At 34.5% G+C, this 17,349-nt stretch overlaps 1 pseudogene; it reads right to left on the bottom strand.

The window, feature by feature from the left end:
* Positions 1 to 14,199: 14,199 nt before the first annotated feature.
* Positions 14,200 to 14,983, bottom strand: LOC131056020 (pathogenesis-related thaumatin-like protein 3.7; annotated as a pseudogene).
* Positions 14,984 to 17,349: the final 2,366 nt, after the last annotated feature.

Here is a 17,349-nt window from a genome sequence, read left to right as displayed (position 1 = left end):
AATGCTATCACTGCGCCTCTTGCTAACACTGCAAGACTATTTGCTATCACTGCAAGTTCTTCTCAAGACTTCTTATTTTCCAAATGACCCATGACCCCTTTTTATACTACTTTGTTGGAAAACCAACGACCAAGATTAATTCAAGCCAACGACTGAGATTTAGACAACTCAATAACCAATAACTAATTTTGGCTTTGAGGTGTCACCTAAAAAAGCCACTATTAAATAACAATTGTTTTTATCCTAACAATACCTGTTTGACAAAAACAACCATTTTCTAATTCTAGGTCAGGACGAATAGCTGTCCAAAACTATCCATAACTAATGCTGTTATTTCGGGTAAGGACAAACAACTGTCCAAGCTACCCATAATTAACACTCCCTCTTAGCAAGGAAGCTGTTCTGCACGACACCCATCTTATCTCTAAAGAAGATGAATTTTGCCTTCCCCAATGCCTTTGTTAGAATGTCTGCTACCTGCTCCTCTGTAGGTATGTACTGTAGCTGAACAATCACCCTCTGTACACAATCCCTGATGAAGTGATACCTGATGTCTATATGTTTCGATCTATCATGAAACACTGGATTCTCAGTCAACTTGATGCAACTCTGATTGTCACAATGTATCACCATAGTCTCAACCTTCTGACCAAACAAGGCTACTGGCAACTTCCGAAGCCATATAGCTTCACATGTCGCCATGCTGGCTACTATGTATTCTGCTTCTGATGAACTCAAGACCACAGATTTTTGCTTCCTGCTGAACCAAGAAACAACTCCTGATCCCATGCTGAAACAACATCCTGAAGTACTCCTTTTGTCCGTTGTACTGCCTGCCTAATCTGCATCAGTATAGCCTATCAACTTGATACCTTCACCTCAAACATATCTGATCCCGTACTCAACTGTACCATGAAGATAATGCAACACATGCTTAGCCGCCGTCCAATGCACTCTCTTTGGCTCTACCATGAACTGACTAAGAGAGTTTACTGCAAAGGCTATATCTGGCCTGGTGTTGACCAAATACATGACCGAACCAATCAGCTATCTGTATAGGGTGGGATCAACATCCTTTTCCTTGGATGCATCTACCTTCCTCCAATTAGTGATCATGGGTGTAGACATGGCTTTGCAATCTTCCATCTCGAATCTCTTCAAGATTTCAATGCAATATTTCCCTTGACCAAGGAAAATCTCTCCATCAGTCTGTCACACCTCCATGCCTAGAAAGTAGTGCATAAGTCCCAAATTCTTCACCTCAAACTCTTCTGCAAGGTCCCTCTTGCAATCCTCTATGAGCCCTAGCGCACCAGTAAGAAACAAGTCATCCACATATAGAACAAGAATGAAAACCTCACCCCCAACCACCAAGTAGTAGAGGTTCGCATCAGCCTCACTCTTCACAAAGCCCATTTCCTGCAAGTATGTATCAATGCGCTCATACCATGCTCTGGGAGCCTGCTTGAGTCCGTATAAGGCTTTCTTTAATCTGCACACGTGGGTCTCTTTGTTGTGTGCTACAAAGCCTTCTGGTTGTTCTATGTATACCTCCTCCTTCAGTTCTCCATTAAGGAATGCTGTCTTGACATCCATTTGATGGATCTGCCATCCCATCTGTGCTGCAAATGAGATTACAGCTCGTATAGAAGTATACCTGGCCACAGGAGCAAATGTCTCCTCATAGTCTATTCCCTCCTTCTGAGAGAACCCCTTGGCCACAAACCTTGCCTTATATTTCTCAATGCTACCATCTGCACCTTTCTTTATCTTGAAGATCCAGTGCGATCCAACTACTACTCTATCAGTTGGTCTAGGCACTACCTCCCATACATCATTCTGCATTATTGAGTTATATTCCTCAACCATAGCATCTCGCCATACCTAATGCTTTGCAGCTTCCTGATAGCTGAAAGGTTCACTATCTACCAACTGGCTGACTAATGCCACATAGTCATTGAACTTGGCTGGTTGTCTCCTCTGTCTTGTACTCTTCCTAGGAGCTCCCACAGACTCCTGAGTATCCCTGTGTATGTCTTGAACCTCATAGTTCCCACTGCCAACTGTAGAGGATGAAATATCAACCTCTATATCATCTAGATGCATATCCTGCTGCACCAGTTGCTCCATACTCTGTGAATCTTCACTACCTGAGTCTATGCTTGTACTAGTAACTGTACTTGAGCTTTGTTGTCCTTGACTTGGACTTGAAGCTTTCGTTGGCTGCTCACTCTGATCATCTGCTGGCAAATCTCTGGATCTCCTAAATGCCTTGTCCTCCATGAACTTGACATCGCGTCTGACAATAATTCTTCTGGTCCCTGGAATGAACATCCTATATGCCTTTGAAGTTTCACTATACCCAACAAAGTACCCCTTCTCTGCAGTCTGATCTAACTTGGTACATGTGTCTCCAAGAATAAGGCAATATGCCAAACTCCCAAATATCCTGAAGTGACCAACATCTGGCTTCTTCCCCGTGAAAGCCTCCTCTGGTGTCATTTTCCCTAGTACCTTGTATGGAACCCTATTCTGAATGTAGACTGCTATACTACACGCTTCTGCCCATAAGTAGTGGGGCATGTCCTGGTCATGAAGCATAGCCCTTCCTGCCTCTGAAATAGAACGGTTCTTCCTCTCAGCAACTCCATTTTGCTGTGGACTGTAAGGAACAGTCCACTCTCTCTTGATTCCTTCTCTGGTACAGAAATCGTGGAAGTCATTTCCTTTGTACTCGCCTCCATTGTCTGACCGAAGAACCTTTATCTTCCTTCCTATTGAGTTCTCCACAAGAGCCTCGAACTCTTGGAAGCGATTGAAAACCTCATCCTTGGTCTTCAAGAAGTATATCCAGGTCTTCCTGGAGAAATCATCAATAAAGGTAACATAATACTCATATCCTTTGAGAGACTTTGTCGACATTGGTCCACATACATCTGAATGTACTAGATCAAGAACACCCCGTAGATCTGGTGTCACTCCTTGGAAAAGATGCTTTCGCAAACTTTCCTAACACACATCCCTTACATACATCATCATGCTCTGTGCTCACCTCTGGAACACCTGTCACCGTCTCACGAAGCAATCTAAGTGCTCCATGATGAATATGGCCCATCCTCCTATGCCATAGCTCTCCAAGATCTCTAGGGTTATTGCTGCTCATGAGTGCCTTAGGAGTATCAAACTGTAACCTATAAAGGTGACCACTCCTAACTCCAATAGATACGGGTGATTTCCAATCTTTATGCTTAATCAAAACATGCATCCCTCTAAAGAGAACATTATACCCTTTATCCTGAAGGACAGATACAGAAACCAAATTCATACCTAAGCCTGGCACATGCAACACATCATGAAGAGGAATTACCTTTCCATTCTCCCTCTGAAGCTGAACAGTCCCTTTCCCAACTGAGTTGAGCTTGGACAAGTTCCCCATAAAGATCTAGATTCTGGTGTTCTCCTCCTTGTAGCTGGAGAAGTACTCTCGAAGTCCTATCATACGAAATGACGCCCCACTGTCTATATACCAGACACTCTGTGAGGTTGAGCTAATCATACAGGCTATGAGTGCAAACTCATCCTCCAATCTACTAGAGAGCTCCTCTGCACTTGCTGAGGCTGCCACTTGGTTCTTTCCCTTCTTATCTTTCTTCCTTTGTGGGCAATCGCTGACATAGTGGCCAAACTCGTGACAACCAAAGCACTTGACCTTAGATAGGTCCTTCTTCTTCTTTTCAATTTGTGAATTTGCTCCTTTGCTAGATCCCTTCTTTGTTTTCCCCTTTCCCGCTAGGGCAACATTTTCTTGTTCTACCTCACTTTTCTGACTCTTATTGTTGGCTCCATTGACAAGGCTTAGTCTAAGCTCCTCCTGAGTGAAATCACTCCAAAGTCAATCCCAACTTGGTAAGGTGTCTCGTCCATTAATAACTTGAACAAAGACATCCCACTGCTTATAAAACCCATTTAGGGCTATTCTTACTAGCTCGCCTTCATTTGGCTTATCTCCAATAGCTGCTAACTCATCCTTGACAAGTCTAAGCCTGGTGAGGTAACTTGTAACATCTTCTCCCTTGTTCATCCAGGTATTCCTCAATTTTTCTCTGAGAATCAGCTTCCGGTTAGTCGTAGCATTCTGGTACAAATTCAGAATGGCATCCCACATCTTCTTCGTTGTATCTAACTTTGCGATATGTGGAACAACATGGTCCTTGACACCATCAAGGATTATCCTCCTCGCCTTGGCATCATCCTTCTTGTATGCTGCAAGTTGTACTGGATCTGTAGGTACAGCTACAGTACTAGTAACATATTCCTTGATACCATTCTCTTCCAGTAATAAAGAAATTCTGGCTTTCTAGACACCAAAATTTGAGGCACCATCCAATCTATCCTGATCTCTCAAACCTGTTGAGGCCATCTCAAAGAAATAAAGGAAAACAATAACTAGAAAGAGGTCAAACTCAAATTTCTTTCCTTTGCTTAGGGTAAACCTTTTCTACCCTCAACAAAGCTCTGATACCATGTAGAAATTCTATTGCAGTCACTGATTATTAATCTCCTATCTCATAAAAATTATTTAACTACTGAAAATAAATTTACAGCTGAATATCGAAAAATAACACAACTGCAACTTCACTAAAAATACGGAAAGAAATAAGCAACACAAGGACACAATATTTTTGGACAATTGTCCCTGAAAAAACCCCTAAGGGAAAACCAGTTCTACAGATGGAAAATATATTAATCTTCAGCAATATAAGAATTACAAAAGAATTCCTTGCCTCTTACTGGCAGAACTCCGACAAACTCCTAATATCTCCTATTGATATCCTCCAATGCTATATCAATGCTATCACTGCGCCTCTTGCTAACACTGCAAGACTATTTGCTATCACTGCAAGACTATTTGCTATCACTACAAGTTCTTCTCAAGATTTCTTATTTTCCAAATGACCCATGACCCCTTTTTATGCTACTCTGTTGGAAAACCAACGGCCAAGATTAATTCAAACCAACGGCTGAGATTAAGACAACTCAATAACCAATAACTAATTTTGGCTTTGAGGTGTCACCTAAAAATGCCACTATTAAATAACAATTGTTTTTATCCTAACAATACTTGTTTGACAAAAACAACCATTTTCTAATTCTAGGTCAGGACGAACAGCTGTCCAAAACTATCCATAACTAATGCTGTTATTTCGGGTAAGGACGAACAGCTGTCCAAGCTACCCATAATTAACAAAATTAATATCATAGATTCAACTATTTAAATCATAGATCAGTGCCTCTTTTCAAATTCATAAATCCGAGTTCAGTTGGTAACTATAGTATTTAAACATGACATGTTAATGCACATTTCTGGCTCAACTTTACAAACAGGATGACTGACTTGGCCTCTGGCTCTAGGCCTCAAAACCCTATACAAACTTGTTGTGGCGAGTTCTTCATTTTCTTCAGAGGAGCTTCACGGGATTCTCAGGAATCTCGGGGAGGACTAGCACCATAGAGGAGTGCGAGTTGATGATTCGAAGCGCGAACTGTGATGGGAATGGCTCGGTTGATTGTCAAGAATTCAAGATGATCATGTCGAACTTAGGGAGGGCAAAACAAGATTATAGTTAGGGTATTTGAGAAAACAAAAGAATCTTATGCTTTATGATTTGTGTTTTTGATGTTTTTAAGGTCATGGGTTTAGGGCTTCGTGTACCCGATCCACAGGGCCTCATCCATTGCTTACTGATCATTCTTATTTCCTCTATACACTTTTGGTTCTTTTCGGCCATGGATTTAGGGTTTCATTGAACTTGTAAACGGATGTATATATGATATTGACTAAATGATTTTGTCACCAAATCGCAGTTGCAACGGCTTGTGAAAATTCTATATCTGTACTTTGTTTAGCTATACAAATACTGTAATAAGCAACATAAGCTAGTTAAAGAAAGGAAACAAAGGGCCTTCTCTTCATTAAAAACAGGTCTGAATAGAGCATATTTAGTTAAAATTCCTTTCCCCGGCAGACACTCCTCTTGAGCGTGCACTATTGTGTTCTCTTTTGCCCTCACCTTGCAGAGGAATAATACGTTGTGTTTCAACATTTTTCACGCTGAAATTCTGTCGATTTTATTTACTTTTTCCGTTTGCCTAAGACTTTCTTTCCGTTTTTGGTTTCTCACTTTCTCATGGTGAAAAAATGGTAAATGATTTATAACATAACATTTTACTACTTGTATTTGTATGTCTAAGTTGGTCTAGTGGTAGAGAAATTGTGCTTTTAAAAGAGAAGTGACAAATTCAAATCCCACAAGAAGGTAAGGTATGTATGCCTTTTTTACTTTCCACACCATTTCATAAATTTTTTTAAAGTTTTATTGCCATCTATCTCTTCCAAGGGTAAAGAGAAAGATTCTTTAAAATGTAATTGTGAAAATATATAATATATTTAAAATAATTAAACTTGTTTTTAAATTTGAAATTATAATAATTTTACAATTTATAATTTATTTCTTTGATATGAAAATGTATTATTTATCATATAAATTAACAAAGTAAATAAATTACAAACATCTAAGGTGTTTAACTCGAGGTCTAGGGCTCAAAAACCGCCACCATTCTATGCACATGGATATTGATACCACCATTCTTTTCAAAGAGCAAAGCCTCACGTGGGTGAAGAATCATGAGGAATGATATGATATTAACAGTTAAATTTAAAAAATTTATTATTTTCAAATGGTAAAAGTTATAAAACATTGTATTTAATAATTTTCATTTAAGAAATAATTGATCTATTCTAATTACAATGGGAGGGAAGAAAAAAAAAAAAAAAAAAAAAATTACTTTAAAATGATAGTACCTATTATGTTGAGATTAATTAGGAAACATTAATTACGATTCTTGGAGTTACATTTATTTTTTAAAGTTATTCTTAGGATCAAAGTTTAGGTAAAATCAAGGTTAGTGTTAGATTTAAAATAGAGTTACAAATTAATTAGGGTTAGGGTGAGATTTGGGATTTAATGTTTTCCTATTTGATATTTGAAGTCTCTCTCTATATATATATAAAGAGAGGGCAGAGAGAGAGAGATATTTTTATATCCTATGTTGTATTGTTTAAGTTTAATGGAAGACAAGATTCAAGGTATCTAAGTATTAGGGTTTATATGTGAAGGTTTCACATTTATAAGTAAGGTTCAAGGTTTAAAATTTAATGTTTCTTCTTATCCTCCAATTTGATAAATTTTCTTAGCAATGCAATAGATGCTAGAAGGAAAAATTACATGTTAATAAAATATTGAAATAGAATTTTTATGGATGTTTCTCTATATAGATTAATGAACTACCAAAAGAATTCATTTCTCTTTTCAAAATTTCTTTGTTATTTATCTTCCATCATCATTGTTTTTGTTTGAATTGTGAGGAATACACCAAGCTATATTGTACCCTCCAATATATTATTCAAAATATATATATTACTATCGGCTTAATCCTTGCACCTTGTTTTGGTGCAAGTGCTAGTTTTAAATAATGTAAATAGAGTTCAAGTATAAACTTTAGTAAAATTGTTTGATGAAGATGTTATTTTCATATAATCAAATAGAAATTCCCTTACAATTTCTTATTAAAAAAATAAATCTACAACTAAGATAAAAAAAAATGAGTTGTTCTTTTACTTCTTCTCATTTGCGTAAACTTGATATTTGTTTGATTGACCCACTTCTCTAAATTACATACTTTGTTTTCTTATGAATATTTCTAAATCCTTTTTCTAAATTTTATTCTTATTAATGTATTTATAAATTTCTCAAGTTTGTTAGTAACTTAAAGTGAGAATATGATTAATTAATTAAGTTTGAGCATATCAATTATTTTAAAACTTAATGTTTGAATAATATAAATTTAATTAACTTTTGTAACTAATGCTATATTAATTTCAAAAAAGTGGTTTAATTTTTAAGTAGATATTATTTGTTTTCAAATTAAAAATGTTAAATAATTAGTGAAATAAGAATATGGTGAAATGTCAACTTAGTCTTAGAGGGAAAGTTCCCAAAAATTAGCAAATCTAAATGGACAATTATATTTTATAAATATTTAACATTTTCTAGTCAAATTTTTTAAACTATTTTTTTCTTTGTATGTCCCTATTTTGATACAATGAGATTAGAACTAAATAATCATACATATAATTTTAACTATGACTAAGAAATTTGAAGAAAGTAATCTAAATTCCCTTATATCTTTTTGCAAGCCTTCCCTATTTGGAGAAAGGTCTAAACTCCTTAAGAAATTTTTTCTCTTTGTAGATAAGAAATTCCTTTTTAGGAGTTTGGAAAAATTAAATAAAATTTGTAATCAAAACATTTTCACTATGAGGCTGGATTAGGGCAATAGACCCTAGTAGCTCTTCTCACCGAGGATTTTCCCTATAGTGGATTTTCCTCATACATATTATGTTGTACGTATTATTATTTTGTGCATGTGTGTTCAACATTTATCTGTATTTAAATCCTTGATTTATATCTTTAGTGTTTGTAAGTTTGAAAAATCAAATTCCTACACGATCAACTGATTCACCCCCTCTCATAGTGGATTGTGTTCCTTCAACTTAACAATGTGAATATGTGCTAATTAAGAAATAGTTAGGAAGTGTCCTTATTCAAACTAACATTGGCATCTATTTTAAGTGAAAATATGTCAAAAGAAATACAAATCTCTTCTCTTTCAGCTAAGATTGGTTTCAATAGAAAGACACCAACACAATATGTGAAAAGGAGAAAGGTTACGAATGATAGTTCCTCAGAAGGTAATTGTGAAATTATATTTAGAGATCCTTAATTTGATAGGTTTGAAGATGTTGTTAGGAACTTGATCTCAACTTTTTGGAATGATCATATCAATCCTTCATCAAATTATCTTTATTTTCTTAAAAGTATGGAGTGACTTTATGCCATTCTATATGTCATTAGTTTGAAGGGAATGGGCAAGCTGAGTTGAGTAACCATCATTTAGTTGTTATCATTAAGAATTGGTGGACTAAAATTAGAAGAATTGGCACATGAAACTATATGAAGTATTGTGGGCATATATGACTAGACCAAAGATGGAAATAGGAATGTCGCCTTTTGAGTTTGTACATGGAATAGGTAATGCTTTTCCTTTTCTTCTAGATCTATTAGCTATTAGATTATAGCTATTATAGAAGATCAATTATTTTAAAGTACCTTAGAGAAAATAAGAAGGTATCTCACTAAGATCAAATAACCTAGAGAGAAGACATGATTGATAGAATTTACCTACATCAAGCCAAGGTAAAGAAAAAATTTGACATAAGAGCTCAACAAAGGAATTTCATGGTAAGAGATCTAGTATGTTATGGGATAAAAAGAGGGAACCTAAAAGAGAAAATGGGAAGTTTGATTCTTTATGGAATGGAACTTTTCAAATTACTTAGTGTTTGATATGGAAGAAAGATGATGAAATATAGCTAGTAATTTAATCATAATCAAACTCTCCTCCATAAAATGTTTGAATACAAGCCACAAAGGTGTTATTCTTTAATAAATATTACTCAAAAAGAGTCAAGAAACCTAGGATTTAATCATTTATTGCATGAAAAATCAATTTATTGACTTAGATGTGAGCTAATTAGGTCCTCAAGAAAAAAGTAAATTATCATATAAATGGGTAAAATAGACCAATAAACAAGTAAGAAACTATTTATAATTATACACGTAAAATTGGGATTCAAAGGTGCACCTATGGTAGAAATTTGAGCCTAAAACAGTCGATTAAGTGTCCTAGGTACCCTAGTCTAGAAAAATGTTAGAGTGCTAGAGAGTGTTAGATATGGTATCCAAAGGATCCAAACTACAAGCCCCCAAAACTTTAGTTCAAACGAATAGGACAATGGTGCGAGGTTCCATAGTCGAGACATTTTCTCCTAGTTTTTCTTTGGTAATCTTTTTCTTAGACATCTCAATGCTCCTATACCTACAAACTGGGCTTACAACATGTATCTAAACCTATTCATACACAAAAGAGATAAAAAATGGTGTTATAGATATATACCTAGGCTTTCCTTAGTGAAGCCCCATTTTGTGATTCCCACTTCCATGTATAGCCAAGTTGGGTCTTAAAAAATAGTGTGTACTCTGACCCTTATGCATGTGTATTGCTGCAATCAAATAAATAAACAAACATAAATAAGAGACTGACTTAAATATATTAGAGTGAATAGTAGATGAGACAATCAAAGGTGACGCATAAATCAACTCAAGAACAAATGAATCATAAGGATAAGAATAATATTTGATTGATATCACAACTAAATAAATTTAATTTCTTATATATGATTTACAAGCTTAATGTTGATAAAAAATTGACATAAAATAATTATATTAAAAAATTGCTCAACCATATTCTAAAATGTCATAGCTAAAACTAAAAATACCCAAAATTTTGGGTATTTCTTGTTAGGATATGTGTGTTAATTTGATTAGTCCCACCAAAATAGGCTCTAGAAAAGTGAGATGTGCGATATTAGGGCCCTAATATTAGACCTGGTCATAATTTTTTCAATTGATGAAAATTAATATGTGAAATAAGATGTTTTGAAATTTAAAATAGAATAGGACCCATCTTCTTGAATTGGGAGTTAAATTCAAGGCTAGAAATGGTATTTAAAATTCCTAGGGGAGTGGAAAACTAAAGTGCTAGGGACAGTTTAAAATTGGGCTCACAATTAAGGAGTATAATTTGTGACACTACATTTAACCTTCACTTAAGCGGTCATATTCCACTACATGAATATGCAAGGTAAAGTGCAAGAAATTAAATATTCACGTAAAAGGGATACTCATAAAGGTATTCAAAAAATTTCCCCAATTTAGCTTGATACATGTAATACAATGTTAGGAATAGGATTATGCAAAACCACTTTGTTAGTGAAATCAAAATCATGTACAAAATTCTTACTAAGAGTGACAAAATTTGAAGGTAGATACATGCCCCTTATTTTTTCTTTCTCTTTATGTATGTAGAAGCATGGTATCATGTATACCATTTTGAATTATGAAAATAAGTGATGAGAAATACCAATATAGTCATTAATAAAATAATACTATATTAAATAGCATTTGGTAAGAACAAGAGCAAAATAACAATTCCAATGCAACAATCAACATGCAAATTGGAGCTCTCTAGCTCAAGTTATGATGAAATGATTGATCCATGCTAAATTAGTGTTTTGAGAGAATTTATCTCTTAAATATTGAATTTATTTAACTTTTCATGAATCTTTTTGTCTTATTTAGTTTAGTGTATCGTAGAGGGGTCCACACTATCTTGAGAGAAAAGATGTCACATAAGAGAGAGTGTCAACTACTCAAGATATAGATATTATGGTAACACACCACAAAGGGAACCTACATGCACGAGGTAGGCCACATCGACTTTACTATGTACTTGATTTTGTGATTGTTGAATATGCACATGAAAAATTACTTAGGTTAACCCTACGATAAAACTATTTTAGGTTTCATGGTCACATTTGGGTGCCACAGACCCAACTAGATGCCATGGGCCCATTTGGGAACCATAGATCCATCTAGCTACCATGGTCCAAATAGGGGATTTTGCATGAGGTTTGATGAAAAGGCTAACAAATTGATGATGTGAAATAAGGTATTGAGTTTTTCATTATCTAATTTATTTTATGCATTTTTTAAAGATTTTTTTATGGTTGCTTATTTGTTAGAGCTTGAAGCATCGTGAGAGAATGTATTGATGGTTAAGTACCCTTCACAATTTGTTACTCACATTATTTCTCTTTGAACAAAATTAATATTATTATAATATTAACTAAGGTTCTAGGGTTAGTCATCACAACAACACATCATGTGACATTGACATATGCAATGGTTTGCAGTACCTATTATATTTGATTTCTTCATTTTTAATGTAATATATGTTATGTAAGTACATCAATAAAAAATGATATAATTATCACAACTAGATTCATGGGCATCCTCTTTCAATGTAGATTTGGAGACTTTGATTTGGGGATATTTTATGGATAGGTTGTTGTGGGATTAAATTGTTAAGTGTTTGATAATATAATATACATAAAAATTTCTATCATCTCATCAATAATGTGATAAAGGTAATTCATATGCAATATATAATTAAGAAAAAATTCTCCCATCTTATTATTATAGTTTAAAAATTTTAAATTTATTATCCATGCAAATCTATTAGGATCCATTATTATGAATTGGTTTATTACAATACATATTAAAATGTACATCATTTTTGTGTTGGGTATATTCATTTATAAATTCTTCTTCCATTTAATCCAAACCATGTGTCTTGGTCACATCAAGGAGTTGCATATTCTTACTACAAACATAAAAGTAAATACATCAATAACACACATTTAAAATAAAAAATATAAAACAACATTCAAGTAAAATAAAATAAAATATATATATTTTTTAAATAACTTCTAAATAAAATTTAAGTTTAAATAAGAATAAGAAAAAAACGTCAATAAAATAAATTTGTCTTTAAATTATGCTTAAGTAAATTAAACAATTTTTAAGTTAAAACTATAAAATAACCCTTAAGTAATCAAAATACATTTTCAAATAAACATAAACTGAATAATGTAAATAAAATTAGTATAGATATTTTAAATATATCTATTTGAAAAAATGTTGGGAGACATCAATTTGGAAATAATATAAAAAAATCATGTTTACTATTAAATAAATTTAAGATAAAAGGTAAAAAAAATTTGTCAAAAAACTCATGCGAATACACTCATGCCCTAATAGGTAGTATAGATATTATTGGTGTCTGATTTTTCATCTTGTAAGAACTATGAGATTAGGTGAAAGATAACCTACATGAAAAGGAGAAATAGGAGGGTCACTTTGGTGAAAGAAGGTTGGCTCATCTGCTCGCCAAAGACAAGAAAAACAAATTGAAACCGAAGATGTTTCCCCTGAACCGGCAAAGGCTTTTACCCTTGATGATGATGACAACTCAGGAGCTCTAGTGAGGAGGGGGGGGGGGATGAGGAATTTCAGGTGGAAGGGGAGGAACAAGGGGAGGACAGTAAGGAGGATTCAAAGGGTTTAAGTGATTCTCTAGAGGACAAGGTTGATTCGAAACAAAAATCCTTGCTTCAAAATACTTTTTTAGGATGTGGAAATGGTGCCCTGTTCTCAGGACTCTCCTACCGAGGAGGAGAATTTTAGCATCAAATAATAGCAAAACTAGATAATTAACCTACAAGTTAAGGTCATGAACCTTAAAGCGAAGATGGATGAATATACGCAAGGACATCAGCTAATGGGAGAGGCCTTGAATTCCCTATGTGCTATTACTGATGAATTATGCAGAATGTCGTTATGGGGTTTGTCTTGAGATAGAGAAAGATGAAGAAAAAAGCAAAAAAGATGAAGGATGTCAACCTGCAACAGGAGCAGAAAGAGGACATGTTGTAACCTAAGATCTAGAAGGAACTGATGTAGTGTCTTGTGCGGGAATGGAACGTCATCAAGGATGAGTAGGATGCTATTGGGTTGGTGCTTTTTTTTGGTCTGCGTTGATTTCAAAAGCTGATAGTATTAGTTTTAACATGGACTTTTATCTAAACAGGCCTACATGCCTTATGTTGGGTGTTTTCATGTGGATTAAGTACTCTGATACTATTATGAACTCTTTTTAGTTATATGCTAGTAGTTGTATTATGGATAGTAGGAAGTTGGAGAGGGTTATTATGTTTAGTTATGTGGGTATTGTTAGTGTTTTATTACTTTTGAGAGTTGTTTCTATGCTTTCTGGGGTGTTGGCTATCCAATGCCAGCGATTGTGTCGTTGCTCTCTAGTTTATTTGTTTTTTTTGTAAGGGTTTAGGACCCCTTCCCTACTAAAATAATAAAAGACATTTATAAAAAGATATTGCATATGAATTACCTATTTCAAATTGCCCATTAGAATACTGGACTTTTATTTATAGTAAACTGTGATACTTCAAAATTGCATCTAACGCCTTACAACAAATGATGGCTTATTTATATGACTACCGAGTGATAGTTTATGCCACCATATATCAGATACTAAATACGGAGGTGATACACTCATAGCTGATTATTAGGATGTAGATGAGCATACTCCTATATAGATTTAGGGACAGAATACAATACTGTAGTCAGTGGTTCCAGAAGGGCAGGTGAAAGTGCTGGAAGTATCATCCTTGGCATAACTGTAGGCCTGAGGGCACTGGTTCTTGAAGATCATCGAGTAGTTTGTGGCAGGACAGTTGTCGACATAGGCACCTCTGCAGCAATACTGGTCAGTTTGAAAGACAGTGCAGGCACTATTGCATCCGCCATTCACCTTCAACTCAGCAGGGCAAACAGCATTGACGTCGGCTTTGCATGCAGGGGCAGTGCACTGTTCGTTTGTAGGATTGATGGAGAGAGGACCATTGAATCCGTCCACCAGGGAGACGTCGTAGAAGTCCTTGTTGCCATCTCCATTGTGGGTGTACTCAGCCAGCGTGGTGGGAACGCCTCCCGAGACCTGGCAGCTCAATTGGCCGTTGCAGTCACCGGTTTGACAGGTTCCTCGGCCGCTCGCATCAAAAGAGCAGCCGGTTCAGCCCCAGAATCTTGCTCCCTTTGTCCCTGCCGGCACATCGACGGTCCATGTCTTACCCTGGTCAAGCTGCTGCCCTCCGCCGGGTAATCCTGCCGCCCAAACCGTGTACCCGCACTGGTTCGTTATCTCAAACTTAACTGCTGCCGCCTCTGCAACAAAAAACACACGCATATTATTATTGTGAACCTCGGATATATAGTGTATTCAATCTAAAACTCTTATGTTACCAATACAGCTTACCTTGCATCTGAAGATATATAGCCAGTCCAGCCACAAGAATAAGCACAAGATCTGATACTGTTGCCATTATACCGTCTGTATTGAACGGTCGAATGAAGATGGATAGATTGAGTATATGAAGAAGGATTCATCATTTATATAGGAAAAGATCTCCCGGGCAGACACGAAGGAAGCATGGACTCAGTCTGAGCAGTAGTGTGACGTACGAGGGCACTGTCTATCCAGCTTCTACGATGCATCTGCATGTAGTTATATGTCTATGTAAAATGCATTATATGCATAGGATGTGTAACATGCATTGTATGAATAAGATTCTAAGATGCATCTAGATGCAGTTATATGTATATGCAACATGTATTATATGCATAAAATGTGTAACATGTATTGTATTCATAGAATTGTCAATGCATCGTACGAAAGCCCTTGTTATTAGAATTCAAACTTACATTTAGTGCATGACTTGACTTCAGGTTGCATTTAGTGCATGACTTGACTTCAGGTAACCGCTGCCCAGTTTTCGACCGTAATAACTTCAGAAGGAAGCAAACTAGCATGGACCCGGCTGAGAAGCCGTGGATGCTACGAGAGCCCTGGTTTATCAGAACTCAAACCTGCATTGAATACATGAAATGACTCTAGGTAATAGCTGGCCAGTTTTTGATTCTAACTATTTCAGTGACTTGAAAAGCCAAGGTACCCTAAGAATCAAATCGGAAGATGTAAAATTATCTTGATAAAGATGTTAACTTCATAGAATTTCTTTTGCTTAAACTTGATATTTTGTTTGATTGACCCACTTTTTAAAAATTATATATTTTGTTTTCTTATAAATGTTTTTAAATCTATTTTTTAAATTTATTCTTATTAATGTATTTATAAATTTATTTAAGTTTATTAGTAATTAAAAGTGAGAATACAATTTATTAATAAATAATGTTCAAACAAAAAAACTGTAGAAAAATTATTTGAAGAAGATGTTAAGTTCATAGAATCAAATTGGAAAAGCTTACAATTTCTTTTGGTTAAACTTGATATTTTGTTTGATTGATCCATTTTTCTAAATTATATACTTTGTTTTCTTATGAATGTTTCTCAATCTATTTTTAAAATTTTATGTTTATTAATGTATTTATAAATTTTTCAAGTTTGTCAATAATTAAAAGTGAGATTACAACTTATTAATTAATACTCAACATATCAATAGTTTAAAATTTAATATTTGAAAAATATACATTTTAATTGACTTTTGTAACTAATATTATAATAATTTCAAAAAATTGGTTTAATTTTTAAATAGGTATTATTTGCTTTCAAATAAAAATGTTAAATAAGTAGTGGAATATGAACTTATGATTTAAAAAAATAGACTAAATTATTATCAATAGTGAAATAAGAATATCTTGAAATGTCGATTCAGGTCTAGGGGAACAAGTTTTTTTTAGAAATTTGCAAATCTAAAAGGACAACTATATTTTCTAAATATTTAAAATTTTCTAGTCAGAGATTTTTTTTATGATTATTTTAAGATTTTTTTTCTTTGTATATACTTAGTTTCAAACAATGAGATTAAAAATAAGTAATCATACATAAAATTTTAACTATGACTAAGAAATTCTAAGAAAGTAATCTAAACTCCCTTACATCTTCTTTGCAACCCTTCCCTATTTGCAAAAGGCTTGAAACTCCTTGAGAATATTTTCTCTTTGTAGATAAGCAATTCCTCTTTAGGAGTCTAGATTTCTTTCCCAATTTACAGGTTTATATTGGTAATTTGAAAAATATATTTGTTAGATCATATTAAATTCTTTTTTCAATATTTCATTCTTGTCCTATTTTATCTTACAAGGGAGTCCTTCACCCCGTTATATATTTATTCTTAAGGTAGTTGGCTCTAAATTATTTATTAATAGTTGAAGGGCCAAGGGTGTTATCTAGGGTTGGTCTTCAAATAGAAGTCTTAATGCTCAGTCCCATATCTAATTTGTCTATTATACAATATTGGTGGGGGCTACAAAAATAAATAAAAAAATAAACTTTAGGAAGTCCTTATATATTTATTTGGCTACTTTAGAGTTAAAGTTCAATGAAACTAAATCCAACATCCTTTTTTCCCATATCATATGGCTATTTATGTTTTGTTGGTTTGATTTGTTGTGAAACTTGGTTGTCTTTAATATTACAGCTATTATCTGAATATTGATGACCCTTACGGTTGGAAACTGGGCAGCTCTTACCTGAAGTCAAGTCATGTTATAAATGCAAGCTTGAATTCTGTAACCGGAATGCGTACGATACTAGCCTTCTCATGCCGGGTCCTTCCTCTGTTGCTTCCTTCATGACCGGCGGAGCGATCTTTTTCTATATAAATGAATAATCCCTCCTCATATACCCAATCTATCTATCTTCATTCAATCGTTCAATTCAGACGGTATA

The sequence above is a fragment of the Cryptomeria japonica genome, unplaced genomic scaffold, assembly GCF_030272615.1.
Source record: "Cryptomeria japonica unplaced genomic scaffold, Sugi_1.0 HiC_scaffold_87, whole genome shotgun sequence".
Lineage (NCBI taxonomy): Eukaryota > Viridiplantae > Streptophyta > Pinopsida > Cupressales > Cupressaceae > Cryptomeria > Cryptomeria japonica.
This window is presented reverse-complemented; position numbering and strand designations above follow the sequence as displayed.